This window comes from Brassica oleracea, chromosome C2, assembly GCF_000695525.1.
Source record: "Brassica oleracea var. oleracea cultivar TO1000 chromosome C2, BOL, whole genome shotgun sequence".
NCBI lineage: Eukaryota > Viridiplantae > Streptophyta > Magnoliopsida > Brassicales > Brassicaceae > Brassica > Brassica oleracea.
In genome coordinates this window covers 37,105,027-37,106,187 of record NC_027749.1, presented here as the reverse complement: position 1 = coordinate 37,106,187, position 1,161 = coordinate 37,105,027, and positions in this window count along the sequence as shown.

Genomic DNA, 1,161 nt, shown 5'->3' with positions numbered 1-1,161 from the left:
TTTTTTTATGCTTGTGTCTATATAACCAAACACATGCGACTTCTAACAGCATCAAAGCCATCTCCACTCTTTTAACAACATTTACACTCTCTTTAATCTCAAGCGATTCCTACTTCCTTTACATTTCCACTCTCTTTACACAAAGCCATCTCTTTCTTTACATCTCCACGTCTCCACTCTATTTACACAAAGCCATCTCTACTTTCATTTTACCATCATATAATCACTATATATGGCTTCTTCTTCCCATAATAATCTAGATGAATCATTTGATCAAATCTTTGATGATACATTTGATCAAATCGTTGATCAACATTTGGATCAAACTTTCGAAAATTTAATGGTTCATGGTGATGAAGAAGAAGCAAGGAAAAAAGAAAAAAACGAGCCTACATCGAAAGAAATTGAGAAGAAGGTCATGTACGTCTATGGAACGATTATTTCAGTGAAACTCCGACGTATCCTGAAAATCTTTTCCGACGACGGTTTAGAATGAACAAGCCATTGTTCATGCACATTGTTGATCGACTCTCCAATGACGTTCAATTTTTTCGCCAAAAAAAGAAAGATGCTCTTGGAAAGCTTGGCATCTCTTCACTCCAAAAGTGTACAGCGGCTATTCGTGTATTGGCATATGGTACTGCGGCTGATACGGTCGATGAATACCTACGTCTCGGTGAATCCACAACTCGTAAATGTTTGGAAAATTTTGTGGAAGGAATAATAAATTTATTCGGCGATGAGTACCTACGAAGACCAACATCGGCTGATCTTCAACGTCTACTTGATATTGGTGAGTATCGTGGATTTCCCGGGATGATAGGAAGCATCAATTGTATGCATTGGGAGTGGAAGAATTGTCCCACTGCTTGGAAAGGGCAATATTCTCTTGGCTCGGGAAAACCAACAATCGTTTTAGAGGCGGTTGCTTCATATGATCTCTGGATATAGCACGCGTTTTTTGGACCGCCAGGTACCTTAAACGATATCAATGTTCTTGATCGCTCACCGGTTTTTGATGACATAATAAAGGGTCATGCTCCACAAGTCACTTACTATGTCAATGGAATAAAGTATCATATGGCTTACTATCTCACCGATGGTATTTATCCGAAATGAGAAACTTTTATCCAATCTATTCCATTACCACAAGGGCCGAAC